Here is a 15757-nt window from a genome sequence, read left to right on the forward strand (position 1 = left end):
GCAGCGTATCATTTTAAAACCAAAAGTCAGTCAGTATTGCTGTTCTGGAAGCATGTATCTAGTAGGTCTAAAATGGCTAAATTGTCATCTAGAAGTATGAATAACTCTTTTGACTTCTGCTGTGTCTGCAACCAGTAGATGACACTGCAATCAGAGTGAATTACTTAAAGGAGACTTCTGAGGACACAGAAATAACTCACTCAGTTGAATAAAAGCTAAAATGTACCAAAGAAAGGTTAAAAAAAAAAAAAAATGCAATTCTGGAGGGAAGATTTCACAGAGCTAACGAGAATAAAATGAACTTGTTGCAAAAGCTGATGGCTTCTGCATTGAGCCATATGATTCATTTTTCCCCCTATATGTTTTTGTACAAGCATCTCATTACATTGTGAAGTTTTAGAACAGTCTCTAAATATAGGGGTTCTTAAGGTCAAAGGCGATCCTGGTGTTTTTAGGACTCTTCATGGGGCGTGTTTTCATGATGTCAAGTTGTGGAACTCAGTGGAGGGTCAGAAAAGGCTTTTGGATAAAAGAGATTCTGTTTTATCTGGTGCGTTACTGAATAAACCAGTGTTGCTCCTGAACTAAGTGTAGACGTACCTTATTTAGCTAAGCAGCACTTTCTACATCTAGACTGGCTCATGCCCTGTCTTACTCTGGATGATGGCAACTCTCTTCTTCAGTAAGCTGGGCCTAAATATTTCATCAAAACCCCTTGGTTTCTGTAACACTTGAATTTGTCTTGAAATATTGGATTTTAATTGAAGTGGAGGTGGTAGCCCTGTTGTATGAATGTGTGTCAAGGATTTAGTATTTTTGTAGAGAGTTTATAAGTTCAGAAACTGTGTTGCAGCTTTATTATTTTTTAAATGGAGGCCTTTAAGAATCATGAATACTATCATCAGTACTGCAGTCTCTACAACAGCTGTTCTTAAGTAAATGAACAAGTAAATGAGCTGTATGAAGGACATCAATAGATACTCCTGTCCTCCGAAGACGAGAACACGGGATCATTCAATGAACAGGAAAGGCAACAAATTTTAAAACTGATCAAGTGCTGCTTTCCATGAAAGAACACTAACCTGTGTAACTCCTTACCACAGCTTATAATTAAAACTGAGTGCAGTTTATATGATCTGTATCTACTTAATGGCAGTGATGAATCATTAGTTCATAGAGATGAAGATACTTTTGTAGGCAGGTTTTTCCTTACTTATCTGTTATGGGGGTTTCTCAGCCGGTATCAATGGAAGAGGGACTGTTTGTCTGACCATGTATAGTAATTCCTTGTATGCTGTGTGGAACAGAGATATGAAATGGAGTAAATGGGGGAAAACAAGTAACAAAGGAGATTTTTGTGTGTAAATCAGTTGTTTCTCAACTTTTTTAGGCTCAAGGCAACCATCAGATTCAAAGCACCAGCTTGCCAGCTTTTAGCTTTCACTTGTTTTTTTGACTATGGGAAAAAATAATTTTCTGTTGCAAAGAACTCAGAAAGGCCACATGTCAGAATATTCTTGACACCATGGATTCCTATTGGAAATCTGGGTTTATCTTGTGAGTCACGTGTAGGTGTTAGCCTTGTTGGGTGTCCAGATATTGCATGGCACCCCATGGCCCAGTCACCCTGGTTTAGGATCACTGATATAAATGATGCAGATCACAAACTAAATGAACCTGAGGATAATGATAGGTGATAGGAACTAAGCATGACTGAGTACTGTAGAGCTTTTTCTACATATCAGAGGAAGAAATGATAGGTGTTGATGCTTTCTGGCATCTGCTCCCAACCCACACAAGCCTTCAGTATGGAGTGAGATTAGCCAGTGAAAGAAATTGTGAAGGCAAGTGGTGGGTTCATAATTCCTTGTCTTCTAATCAAAAGCAGATGTCTTTCTGGAACCAGGCTTTAGCCAAATGGAAATTGTTGGGCACTATGCAGAGGTAACTCATTGAAGGGAGGTCAGTTGGTTACATAATGGTTTCTTCTTGCCTTAAACTCTATGAACCTATGAAAGGGAAGAGGTATATCCCTCAGCAATTGCAAAATGGACAATTTGAGCCTGCTGCTGTTGGTCTCTTTCCTATTTAAATCAGCTACCAAAGGAGTAAGAGAGTGTGTGCATGTACCCCAAGTCTGAGATCATCAATGACTGCAGTTCCAGATGAATTGGGCTGAATTTCTATTAAGCTGGTTTATGATTGTAATAAGAAAAAAACCCAAAACAAAAAACAGGATTTGCTGGGGACAAAAGGTGGTCTACAGATTGGCGTGGATATTAGGGTACTACAGGTCCTCATTTGAAAGGGGGGGTCTATTATATTTATGTGTACACAATGTCAAGAAGCTGCCCAAGTTTTTTTGCTACTTACTCCTAGTTGAATTTTAGAGAGTCAGCTTCACTGCGTCATCACCACTTGCATTTCCTGACTCTAGTAACGCAAAACTAACTCTTCATATGCAGACTGCAGTGATTTAGTGGTGAATCAGGTAAGCATGTCTATGTAAAAAAAAAAAAAAAAAAGAAAAGGCATTTCCCCACTCCTTGTTTTTTTTTGTTTAAACAAATATGACCTCATGAAATAACTTGATGAGAGATAACATGAGGTTTCTTCTGCACAAACTGTGGAGGAGAAAATGTTATCATTGCTGTAAAGGAACAGTCTTGTGCTTTGCCACCAACTTCACACTTGGTCTATACAAAGTTTGGCAGGAGACCTTAACAATTTAGCTCTATGTTAAACTCCCATACACTGAAATTTTGAGCCTTGCTTCTCAACAGGGATTAGAAAATAAGATTTGCTATAGTTCCTCTGATGGTTCCCCTTCTTGGTTCTTTAAAAGCCAGTATTATACAGTGGGAATACAATTAATTAATGCTTGATCACTACGGTCCTGGAGAGCCCGCATACTAAAGCATGACTTAGTTGTTTGACTATTGTATTTTCCATAATAGGGGAAGTATAGGGCACACAGGGAAGTTCTTGGGGGTGGGGTTGCACATTGATTTCCCTAATGAAGTGATCATTCCAGAGTCGTAAACAATTGCTGTTTTAATCTAGTAAGTACTTGTGTTTAATAGGAAAGGCTGGTATGGGATTATTGGATTGGTATGATTTAATTTCCAAATGGCTTATTGCCAAAGAGAGTTTGATGTAGATTGCTGTTTTCTCATTTTGAGCCCTGATGATGCCAAGTGCCAATGACCCTCCATGCCCAAGCACACCAGGCAGAGTTGGTGTCCATCAGTTCATACAGTTGTGTCTATCGTGACTAGTGAGGTAGGTTGAGGTTCTTGGTTTGCTGTTGCTTTGGGGTTACAGGGTTATGTTTTAGCCCAGGTTAAAAATTAGAACTTGAAATGTTCCTGGTGAATTAATGATGAACCACTCAACACCGGAATGGCAGGCAGCACTTTAGACCTTTCTCAAACTCGGGACAAATTAAGGATTGTATTTGTTGATCCATGAAGCATTTGCCCTTTGAGGGGAGAGAGAAGGTAGTTGTTTGTTGCTTTAGCATGGGAATTGCGAGAGGTTTTTTTTTCTTTCTTCTCAGTCAGTTTGTGCTCTGGTCAGGACCAAGACTATTGACTTGTGACATGCATAATTTAACTTTTTAATTAAAATTTAAAATACTTTTTCTTGGTTTCTGTGATTTTTGTTCCGCCTACCATTTCTACTGTGCATGGAAACATGCTCAGGTTGGAGAGCATAGGGTGAGCCTTGTCTGTAAGGTTTCATTGCAGATGTGTAACTGGCTGCCCACACATTTGGAAAAAATTATAATTTCCTTTTAGGTTTGCAGGTGGGGTAGAGAATCCTCCCCACCCCTCACCTTTTTGTAGGGTTTATAGTCTTGCAAAATGGTGAAAGGCTGGCGTCCATTGTGTATATACCATAACTGAAGCAAATGTGAGAGGGAGACTACTGTTAGTAAAACAGATGTTCCTTTCTTGATATTGCATGCAGTTCTGATCTTGTTCCTTAACTACTCTTAACTGGGTTTACTATCAAGACTGAAAATGCAAACTTTGATTATGGTTTAGCCAGTTTTTCAGTGTCACCTTCCCCTGGAAATGGATTATTTTTAGTTTAAAATATTACTTTAAGTACCCCTTTCCTGCGGACCCTTCAATCACTGCTTGAAGTGCCAGTGTCAGCATTCTTTATGGAAGCTAAACACAGATAATGGAAGCAGCACAACAGCGCATTACGTGCGAGTGATTTGAAATTGTGGCCTGTTTCTCCCTTTATACCAAAAGAAAGGGGACTCATCCTCCTTGCTGTTTGTTACATGTTCACATATACCTATATCTTCACATACCGTCAGGGATTTTTTTTTCTGACAACATTGTAAGTAGAATTCTTTGGGCTTACTAAAATTGCCCTTCTGAAACTTGACAGACTGCAGGTTTAAAGCTAAAATGAAATAGGTACCCTCATGTGTGTTCTGCAACTGCTTAATGATACCTTTATTAGAGATGTTGAAATTAGTTTCAAAGTGTAACCTTTAAAATGTGTTTTCACATCTTAATATGCCACACTTGGCACATTCAGTTCTTACAAACCAGAAGAAGCAGATTTTGTTTCATGAGGAAGTTGCCTGCCAAGCTTTAATTTAGGTCTTTTTAATGGATTATTAATGAACTTGTGAAGCGTACATGAATACTTTTCATTGACAAAACACTAGCATTAAAATTCAGCAGTTTGTCTGTCAATACCCTAATCAAAGGCTATGCATTGTGTTCAGATGATACTGAAAAAGGAGCTGTTATACAACCGATTGAATACCTTGAAGTTTGACTTACAGCTGCTTGAAAACATGTTCTTATTACATTCATGCAGATATACGTGTGCTGTTATAGCTTCTGCCTGAATCCCTGGTGTGGGTACTGCATTTGCTGACTGAAAACTTTCAACTGCTAAAATCAGTAGGAAAAGCATCTTCTTGTGTTCTTGCTTAAACGTGGGTGGTTTTGTTTGTGTTACTAACTTGAAGTTTTTAGGTGGGACTTTTGTCAGCAGTTGAGAGGCAAATCATAGTTAAAACTTCCCATCAAACCACTAATTCAGGTTTCTGCATGACTTGGTTTCTATAGTACTCCTGAACTTGCACTGAACACTGAGATGTTTTTTTCCTTCCTTTAACATGATGTTTTAGGAACATGGCAGTAGGTGGCGTATTACATCTCAACTGCATTTAAGAAGGGCTGACTAATAAATGACTATTCGTAATAAACAACCTACACCCCTGTAACTAACATGTAGTTGGATGCTATTTACTAGGAAATCCTGCTGGTTAAGACAGCACTTCTCATACATGTGTATTTTTGAGCCGTTCTGAAGCACTAAGATGCCTTTTTTTTTTTTGACTATGCCAGGAACCTGTTTTAGCATAAAGCGTGAAATCTGTTATATTCCCTATACCGTCTGTTCCCACCGGCCATAAATGTTTTGCTTTTCTTATACCTCCATGTAGATGTTTTTAATAAGTAAACGTGTGTTCTTTGGTAATGTGCCTTTTAATAGTCACATGTGTTCATTTTGTGTTTCCCTGCATTACCATCTGTATTCGGTTGCTTTCACCAGAGATGATGATGGCTTTGGAACATAGTGAAAAGCAGGCATTTTACATGTGTGTCTCAGAATGCTGGATTTGTTTAAAAGATGGGCAGTTTTCTGGTCTATAGGATTTTCCCAGGGAGATTATGAATTCTAAGACCGTATGTGCGAGTGTAAACTGTAAGAAGCATGTCTTCAACAATTTATTTTGTTAGGAACATAACTGTGTGCTGGAAATAACCGCCATCAGATCTGGGCAAGTTATACATACAAAATACCTCATTTCCATTGTTCTCGTTAATCAATCAATGGATTCCAGTGTTTCCCTTCCCTTCAGGAAGAGACAACTAGGGGACTCTTATCGTGCCAAATCCTTGCTCTGAGAGGCCATAAAGGAAGGCATCTGGGGGAAAATAGCATAGTCTTTCTAAAAATATTAGATTTATTTACACTGTTTGTGCCAGCTGCATTGCTCAGGAGAGGAGAAACAGAGGTAGAGTAGACCAATATGATTTTATTTTGAAATTCCAGAGGAGGTCGTAGTACATCTGACTTACAGAATACTCTAAAAGAAAATGGCTAGGTATACATAGTATGTGTGCAGTGTGGACGAGGGGTGTGTGCGGGGCGACTTTTACTGCTAGGTATTGAGGAAAATATCTACTGGTAATGCATAAATCCGTCTCCATGTATTTTGTCACATCCCAAAAAACCAAGTTGACCTTCTAATGCCCCTCATTTTTAATTTGACTGTCCGGTATGCTTTACTAATTGAAACCATTCTGAGTTTCTATTTATCACTTATAATTTTGGAGGGGTATACGTGGTGAGTAAACTTGATGATTTTGAACTGCACTGCTATTCAGGAGATCTGGTTGCTGATATCGGTACTATAAAAGCAACAGATCATTTCCTGTAGTTCTGTTTTCAGCTTTTGTATGTATGGCTGAAGAACAGTTGGGGCAAAGATGCCATTGTTTGCTTGGTGTGTAAATGTTTGCCTCTTCGTATGTCTCAAAACAAAATAGGTTTAATGCCAATAAACCTGATCAGATAAATTTACATGACATAAGGACATCCATGTTGCACTCTGAGCAGTGCAGTTTAAATTTTAAATCCCTTAGCAACCTCTTTCAAAACGGAAAGGGTCATTTTTCACTAGAATAAAAGGTCTAGCTCTCTTACTCTTGATGTTTTAAGATTGTCGGTGTGGTATCAGCATGGAGAAAAGATGAAGCATGTCTCGCATTTGGTTGCAGTGGTTAGGGAGCTATTAATAAATAGGCACAGGCCCAAATAGGCAAGTAACAATTCTTGACACACATAGTCATTGTTCCTGTGAACCTGATTTTTTTTTTTTTTTTTTTAACGCTTTCTAAATGAACGGGACGGAATAAATTCTTGGCTTCTCCTTCATATCCCTGTTAAGAATAAACATTAGATTAGTTCCATCCCCAGGTAACCTTTTTGTAAGACTTTGACATCCCGCGAGTTTCCCCGTCATATTTTTGAGGCTCATGATTTCCGTGTGTGTGCACCTTCTTTATTCGCTAGTCCCCTTGCACATGAATCTATAACCGAACGGCTGTCATGTGGTTCCAGACTGTTAAGAATTTTTCAACATTATAGTAGACTTCCTGTTTTTAGTGCTTATCTGACCCTCCTGAGGGAAAGATTAATATAGCTCTGGTCACATCCTGTGGTTATTGTCATTTTTTAAAAGTCTATTGAATTTTCTGAAGTACGTGAATGTAAAAGTGATTAACACACTAAAAATGTTGAGAGCTGTAGTCACATATCTGATCTCTTCTGCATCTTCAATAAAGGAAAATAAATCCCTAGCAAGTTTTAATGTATATCTGTGTGTTTTTTGTTTTCTGCTACATTTGTATGTCAGGAAAATCTCCCAGTAAAGGATCTGTCCTATTCTGGAGAGATTGTAAAGGAAGCATTTGGCAGTCATTTCCTTTAGCTTGTGAGAATAAGCATGCTTTACATTATAATAGTTTAAACATACCACAGGCTGTTGATAGAGGTATCATATTTTCCATTCGCAGAGTTACTTCTAGTTAAAATCGGAGGGAAGATCAGGGTAACAGCCATTGTTTAAACTGCTTTGATAAAAGGTTGAAAGAAAAGCATTAGCCTTGCTGCTTTCTTCTCCTTTCCCCCTCCTCCAACAAAAAGCAAATAAAATGGAACAAACCCAGATTTCATACTTGCAAAAAAAATGAATTGACGTGAAGTTAGTGCGGACTGTCTTCAGCATTATTCACTGTTGGATTGCAACCTAGTATGTGTCACTTCTACTAACCATTCATTTCATAGCTTTACATTTGTTTAACTATGTTTGTGTTTGGCTATCTGATTTATTTTTTTCCCCCTCTGCATGTATGTTTTAAACAATATCTTCTGAAGTAAAAAGTGCCCTTGTTCAGGGGGAGGCTGTGGGTTAGTGCGGGAAGTGGCTGAACAGGTTGACAGTTCTGCTTTATCTCCACCCCGAAAGCCAGCAGACACCACTCGTTTTTGTGTTCATATTTTTGGTTTGCAGTGTGCCCGCATGCTCAGAAAAAGACTGTTTAACTTCTCAGCTCCTTGGCAACTAACACAGGAAACAAACCAGAGGGGAAAATATTGAGTAAGTTAAATTCTCTGATTTGAAACATGATTGTATTTGCTGAAGTCTACATCTATTCTGGTGTGTTTTGATTTCTTGAAGTGGAGGTTCTAGCTGGAGTTTCAAGTTATCTTTCTCACTACTTGCTTCCTAGCAACTTGGTCAGATTTTCCCCCAGCTGAATTTATTACGTTTAGTAGATATCTAAGTACATAAGGGATTTCATCTTGAACATCCTGCCAAGTCCCCGAGTTCCTCGGCTCATTCATCCTTATGACCCTCTTTGTCATTTTCCCCACAACTCTTCACTGAGTGAGTTCTCTTCCTAACCGCGTCTTGTCCTTTCAAAGTACAATTGTCTTGGAACTGTGGTTTCATATATCCAACCTGGTCTCTAGTGATTTCTGCGCTGTAAGTGGAAAATGCCATTTTAAGAAAACTTTTAAAAAATATGTGCTGCTTTTATTAGGGCTTTTTTTTTTTTTAGGAAGCTTGAAGGATTGTTTCAAGCTTGAGATCGCAGGCAGAATTATACACCTTAGAATATCACCACAGAGATCCCTGCACTTTGGAGGGTCACGAGTCATGACTTGACTTTTGGTAGTATAGAGATGTCTGTAGTAGAAAGAATATATTGTAGATATTTCACGTGCTTATCCTTAAAAAAAAAAAAAAAAAAACACAAAAAACTTCCTGAGGAAGGGAGATTATCTTTAATTGTCTCCTAAACACGTGTGTGAGAGATCCAAGGAGGCTCTTTCTAGTACTTGGGGAAAATGCCATGTGATGGGGTGACATTACTGAAATAATGCAGTATGTTTGGGACTTAGAACTGGCCCCAGAGCTGGTGTAGTGTAGGGTAAGCGGCATTGTTAGAATATATTGACTAATGTACTTGAATCTACTGTAGGCAGGGCATGCTGCTTTTAATATATGCTTACCAAATGGGGTTAAAGGCTCAGTATTATCATGGTCAACTGTTATGATGCCTTAGTTCGTGGATTTGCATACCTCATCCTGGGCTCGGCTACACGCATGCTGTAATGCACATTAAAGTATCACAAAAAATATGCTTTCGCTAATGCGTATTAAAATAGGCTAATGTGCCTTTTTTCCAGTACCTCACAATGGAGATGCCTAAATTTAATGCACGTTAACAAAAGCGCATTCATGAACGTGTAGATGTGCCCCCTGAAAGTTGGTTACTCTGCATTTTAGCTGCTGCTTGTGAAGTGAAGTGAATGTATGGACTGTTTCTCTTTCAGAGGCAATTACAGCCAAGAGCTTGTCTGTAAAGTTTCAGCCTAAGTCAAAGCAAGAAATCTTTCTGATTAGTTAAAAAAAAGTTAGTACTTTGTGAATTACCTTATTGGTCTCTCTGAGGAAGCTCTTTGGGGAAGAATGTTTTTTTTTCTCTTTTGCTTTGCATGTCAAAATGCTATGCGCATCCAAAGGTGCTGTATAGGCATCACAGGCAAGGTTATTTGGGTAGATGTGATATCTTTTGTTAGACCCACTGAGTAGTTGGAAAAAAGTTCATGGCAAGCTTTTGGGTGCAGTCACCCTTCTTCAGGCATAGGGAGTCTCGTATAGGCATCTCACATACTTCATACAGGGTAGCTTTTCAAGGGCATATAAATGGGAGTTAGGTGCTGGGCTTGCCCACTGCAGCCGAAGAAATCTCCCTGGCGCCTCTGATCTAGGTGCTTGTGCAATCAGTTATTGTTTGAGTGCTTCCCGCAAGCCAGTTAGGGGCCAAGAGGAAGCTTGAAGGCACGAGCACTTTTGGCTGTTACCTGTCAGGCAAATGCTAATAAGCGTATTACCACTGCTGTTGCAAAATACGTTGACGGTGCGTGCACCCTTTCGTCTTCCCCATTTTTGCTTTGGGAGATAGTGTTCGGAGCGTGATTTAACACACTGTACAGTCACTAGAAATGAAACGTTCCACTTTCAAATGCCAGGTGACAGTTATGGCGAAGCGAGCACTTGGAACGCTCAGGAATAGAAAGGTCTAATTGCCTGAAAATGAGGTTAGGATTTGAGGATCTGGGATTTTGACATGTCAGGTAAGGCCTCCTTTCCCCGAGTATCAAAGTGGTGTCAAAGTTAATAGTTAGTTTCAACCACTTATGGCTCGGTTTCAGTCTTTGTAGCAGGGTGGAACTTGGTGTTCAAGAGCCAAAGTACAGGGGAGCAGGGCATGTTTTTCCTCCTATTTAAAAGCCAAAAGTAAAAAAAATATATCTATATCTATATTTTTTTTCCCCTCCCATTTCTACAGTCTATGTCTACAAGGGGGGGTGTGTGTGTGTGTGTGTGTGTGTGTGTGTGTACATACATACACGCCCTGTAGATATAGACTGTAGAAATGGGAGAAAAATCAGTGGTAGGAGGTTGTGGGGCTTTTGCCACAATGGAGAGCTTTTTAAAAAATAAAAATGAAAAGCATTTGTGGAAGCTCATAATACACAGAGAGCACCAGGTGCCATCTAGGAATTTTAGGGAGGTTAAAAACAGCTGATCTAAAAATTGGCTGCTCTACATTAAATTAAAAAGAATGGCAAATATAGTGTGTGCTGAGTTTAGGGACCGTCTGCTTTACGATGGCGGCTGACACACCCTTCCATCTTGTACCACAGGCACGTCTCTAATCATGTTTTAACTCTGTCCTGTGTTCTGCTGTAGCCTGGGACACTGTGCCCATCAGATGAAATGGTGTTTCCACCATGTTAGGGCAAGGATGGGTGCTGCAGCTGGGTTCCCCATAGAGATGATTTTGCAGTTTAAACAGGACTTTTGTGTAACAATACAGTAAACTGGCAGTGGTGACATTAGTGGGGGAGAGGGAATCACTTACTTTTTTCTCTGCTTCCAGTTCACCTGGCATGGGTCTAATGGCAGTCATGGAAATGTAGATAGGATTCCTTGTTGCTTCCAGTGTGTGTTAAATTCTTCAAACCTGCTAAAGCCAGGCAAACGACTGTTCACCAAAGCGCCCCAGGGGAAAACCAGGAGCAACAGTCAAACTCCTAGAAGAAATTTCTCAGACTGGATACAAGGAAAAACTTCACGGTTGCTGTGACCAGACTCTAGAATAAACTCCCAGTGAGGGTGGTGCAGGCACCTACCCCGGAGATGGTCAAAAGGAGCCCGGACACACACCTTGCTGGGGTTGTTTGACCCCAGCAGTCTTTCCTGGCCAGAGCAGGGGGGCTGGACTTGATCTCACAAGGTCCCTTCCAGCCCTAAACTTCTGTGAATCTGTGAATATGGTACGTTCTTCAAACCTGGCAATTAGGCGAGACCTTTGCCATCTCCTCTCAGCCTTATTTACATTAAGGAAATGACCCATCTTGACACCTGGGGAAGAATTTCTTACTTGTAAAACAGGATTGTGGCAACAGTAGGAAGAGCCGAACTCTACATCAGCCATTGTAAGACGTGTATTAGACCTCTAATGGAAGGAAGTGTCTAGGACACTTTCTGTGGTGCTTAATGTGGTTGGGCTCTGACATCAACTGCCGTCTCGCTTTCCTCCACCACTGTGGAGGAATCTGCAGTTAACCATTGTCTAGTGTCATTTTTAGTGTAAATTGTTAGCCATAAGCTGTCTCTACTTTAGGTTTGTTATTTTTAACCAGCAATTTCCCATTGTTACTGTGACTAGGAACGTATTGAGTGTTAGCACTGGTGAGAGAGTTTTGGCAAAAGCAGAGGGCAAAGACCTGCAACAATGCCAGTATAGTACCAACAGTGGTAGCAACAATAGAAAGCCATTGGCAAAGCACTTGATGTACGCAAAGCTATGAGAGCCATATTAAGTCTGTTTTCAGAAGTAGTTTAGCTTAACATGGATTTAATGCCCTGTGCTTGTTGCCTGTGTAAGCCAGACAAATCATGTTAAACCTGCTCTTAGAAAACATTTGTCAAGATCAGGTGTCTGTTTATTCTCGAAAATGGGTTTAACACACTGTGGTCGGCATAGTCAGGCAGCGTGTTAAATCTGTTTTTGAAAGCAGAGCTGTGTTTTCTGGACAACCGTATAGACTGCTACTGAGTATCATGTTGGGATCTGTTAGTGGGGGGGTTGTTTTTGTTTTGTTTTTTAAATGTACTCTCATGTGATCTGTCTGATCAGTTTGAGGATTCTCACTTTAAGTTTGCTGCCAAAGTATATCCTTATCTGGTAGACCTTAAACTGTTCCATTGGAGCAGTTTGTCTAAATGGTTGAAGTATTTATGCGTACCTGATGATAGCTAATTCTCTCTGAAGGAATTTTAAATGCCACACTCCTGTACATCTAGTGGCTTTGGGGTATGTCTGTAGTTAATGTTCTGCAAATTTTGCAAAGCTGTCGCAGAAGTTATGAATTATTTCTTTGCCCTATGAATAGTATGTCTAGGAAGCAGTGTCTTTTTCCACCCTTTGAAGATAGGCTGTACATCACTGCTCTTTTAAGTGCTCTGTCTTTCACAAGCTCAAGCACAGTGGTAAGGTGTACAAAGCGTTAAAGCACTCACAGAAATGTTATACAAAGAACCGTGTCTACAAAGTGTTAAAGCACTCACAGAAATCAACAAAAGGTGGGAAATTGAAGTTAAGGTTAGCTTTCCACTTCTTAACTGTGTGTGTGTGTGTGTGTGTGTGTGCGCGCGCGCGTGAAAACACTTGTACAAATAAGAGGAGTTAATGACAGTGTGTCAAAGCCTTGTGTGTGTATGTGCCTGCATGAAGACACTTGTACAAATAGGAGGAGTTAATGACAGTGTGTCAAAGCCTTATCTTTGAATTTCCTAGCTTTGTTGGTTTGTGTCACAACCTTAATGTTACTTAAACTAAGTATTCTATTTAATTATAATGCTTATAATAAAGTCAGATGTCAGCTCACTTGGCTGCATGCTTAGGCCTGTAGAATGCGGAGTGCTTTGCTTGTAACTGCATCCGTTGTCTCCTTTCATTATCTGTTAATGGTACTCAACATGACAGGGTTGTTTTGATAAATGGAGAGTGCTGTGAAACCTGGGCTGGAGTTCTCCATGGAGCGGAGTTTAGTCCCTAAATTCAGTTCAGCGCAGGAAAACCATGTATACTAGACCAGAGGCAGGAAATAGGAGATGCCCTCTTTGAATCCCGCAAGGTATGGACTCTGGAGCTGTTAGATCCGAGTCTAGTTCACCTTCTGTAGTCCAATGCAGGGTGGTTCTTCTCAGGATACTTTTTCCAGATATTTGGCTAAAATAGCAAGCATAGTTTTTTGATTTAATGCATCTAAATGACATGCTGTTATTTTTGTCTGTCTGTGCCTTTTGTCCTGTATTTCCCCTCTGCAGGTCGCATGCCTTGAAATGATTTACACTGTGTAGTTTCAAAAACAATCCATGTTGGTGAAAACTTGAGGTATTATTGCCAAATGAGAGAACAGGTTCAGGAAAACCTCTGGTTTCTATAAGCCTTGGGGTTTGGGGAATTAGAGAGCACCTGTTTCCAAACAGGTTTTGAATTGTTGCACTTAATTAAAGAGATTACTAAAGATTTAATTCATTAGTAAATTAAACAGAATTGCTGGTGGAAGTGCTTTTGTTACTTATGACCTGTGGGTACATATTATTTGTTTGTCTATAAAATGGGGATGCTGCTGCCATTATTTCACAAGGATGGTGTGAACGTTGACCAACTGGTTCTTGAAATGTTGGTGTGCGTGTGCAACGTCATCACTGGAATGTATGTAATTGCTCTCGTTCAGGAATTTCCAAGGTGTACAAGACAGATTAGTGTTAGATCCATTTTAAAGGTGGGAAGACAAGCGCAGAGAGACTGAGGCTTACACTAGATTGTGCCTGCAAATCAGGAATATGGCATAATCCTCTTATCTTCTGAAAACCACTGGAGGGTGATTACTCTGGTCTTTTTTAACGTCTTGCATATAAACTGAGTCCAAATTGTAGAGTCATTTATGGAGTTGAAGGACTAGATTTCCAGTTTTAGGCATTTTGAGGACTTGTGCTCCTAATCTATCTTCTAATCTATCTATTTTAGGATAGAAGTAGCAACCACCAAGGCACTTGTGAAAATCCCAGGTAAACAGGAAGTAAATGGAACCAAGCCTGAATTAGTTTACTGCCAGAGAACACTTTCTTTTTGAAGTCATTGGAAGTCCACTTTTTCCTAAGTGGACACTGGAGAAATATGTTCCTTTTCATGGGCTGCTGTGTGTCAGGCCATACACTATTTGATTAGAAAAGTGAAGGGAGGATAAATGCAGTGTGGCTGCTTTGTACTTGGACTTTGGGATTGATTTCAGCTCTGACAGGTGTGGAGCTATCACAAAGCCACTTGGTTATGAAGCTTATTTTCAACCAGTGCATTCCCCCTAGGATGGGCTCCAATTGAGAAGCTAAAGTACAATGGATCTTGCAACAGAGCCGAGCTTGCACTACACACCTCCTTCAATTTGTATTGTGCACAGCAGCTTTTCACGGTGGCAGGGGTGTTGTACTACTTTGTGCATTAGCTGTGTGAGTGGTTTAGGGAGCTATTTTGAGCAAGTACAACACTTCTAAATTTTCAGGTTGCACATTTTCATTCTGCAGAAGGCTTTGATGTGGAAGCGGTGAGCACCATACCAATGCCTGCGTGTAGATATGAACCCTCCCCCCCCACTCCCAGCTTACAGCATCTGGAAGAAATGAGACAGGAGAGTAGACTTAACCTGATGGGGATCTGATATAATTGTGTGGGACCACGGTCTTGAACGTCTTTTTGGAGTTGTAAAGCAGCGACAAAGAGGTTAACAGAGGCTAAAATATTGCTCTGTAGCTGTTTGTTTGCTTGACAGAAAAAATGCTGTGTACTCTTGCCAAGAAAGAGACTTCTTGCAAGTTGTGCATCTCATTCGGAAGGGGAGACCCTGAAGGGTTTTGCCCCAAATAAAGTTGGCATCTCCCAGAGCGGCAGGATTTGTTGTTGTTGCATGAAGCGTCTCAGGCTCTCTGCGGCTGTGTTGTTGCATGAAGTGTCTGTGCTCAGTTGCCAGATTCAGAGAAGTTCCCCGTTGGTTTTAAAGCCACATGGCAAGGCGCGTGTATTTATTTCATTATTAGACCAATTTCTACCGAGTCTTTTTAAAAGAACAGATGGATCTTTATTCTCTTGTTGGGGGGAGGAAGAGGGAAGAGATGGTGGAGAGGGTTTTAACAAAATGGCTCACTGGTTGAAGAAACTGCAACAAAATCCTAGGACAGAAACGTCTCTAACGTGACCACACACCAGAGAGGCGTTTCTCGTCCATCTTCGCAAGGCGCGGGGGTGTCCACAGGCGCGTCCCCCCCCGCCCCATCTCTTGATTATTATTTTATTTGAATCTGCATCCCCGCCTCCCCCCGGTGTGTTGTGATCCGCGGAGGGAGGGAGGGAGGGAGGCGGGTTGCATTCATATTCCCGGCCGCCGGGGATGCTTTCTCCTCTCGCCGGTGTTGCCTGCCGATGCGTGTCCTAGCTGTGCCCGGGCTGCCGCGCATCGCCGCCCCCCAGCTGCAGGTCCCGGTCCCGGTCCCGGTCCCGGCGGCGGT

The sequence above is a fragment of the Gavialis gangeticus genome, unplaced genomic scaffold (genome assembly GCF_001723915.1).
Source record: "Gavialis gangeticus isolate Ggan-Ray unplaced genomic scaffold, GavGan_comp1, whole genome shotgun sequence".
NCBI lineage: Eukaryota > Metazoa > Chordata > Crocodylia > Gavialidae > Gavialis > Gavialis gangeticus.